This window comes from Saccoglossus kowalevskii, chromosome 5 (assembly GCF_978046115.1).
Source record: "Saccoglossus kowalevskii chromosome 5, keSacKowa6.1, whole genome shotgun sequence".
In the NCBI taxonomy this organism is placed as follows: domain Eukaryota; kingdom Metazoa; phylum Hemichordata; class Enteropneusta; family Harrimaniidae; genus Saccoglossus; species Saccoglossus kowalevskii.
Genome location: NC_140645.1, coordinates 3,147,779 through 3,148,477, shown reverse-complemented (window position 1 = coordinate 3,148,477; position 699 = coordinate 3,147,779).

The following is a 699-nucleotide window of genomic DNA, read 5'->3' as shown; positions in this document are numbered from 1 at the left end:
ATTTTAACAAGTCATGCAAGTCACAGTCCCTATTAGTAATCAAATTTAAGATATATAGTTTTGTTTATAGTCTAGAGCCATATCTCTTAAATGCTTTGACTGATTATATTCAAATTTTATATATTCGTTATACATCATGTTATATATATACATGTATTCAAAATGGCTGATTTTGAATGCTGTTCCAGAGCAATATCTCTCAATATGGACAAGTACTTGTTTGACGATCAGATACAAATGTCAATCATTTTAACGTTAAAAAATCATATTCCTGACATGGTTATATTCCAGCTATATTACTATAAACAAAACTATACATCTTAAATTTGATAACTGGGACTGTGCCATGCATGGCTTGTTAATATTAAAATGATTGCCATTCAGTCATCTTGTATCTGACTGTCAAACGAGTACTTGTCCATATTGAGAGATATTGCTCTTGTACAATATTAATTTAAACAAAATAACCACTTGTCGGCCATTTTAAATTGGATCGCCAAACCAATACATCCATATATCTTTGAATATATAAAATTTGAACATAATATGCTACTAGAATCGCATTCATTACTACAAAATGGCCGCCAGTCAGCCATTTTAAATCCCATCTAAAAAATAAAATGATGTGCATCAAGGTCTCATAATGTCCAATGTAAAACATCCAATGTAAACATCCGAGATCCAGTTCTGGAATGCCAG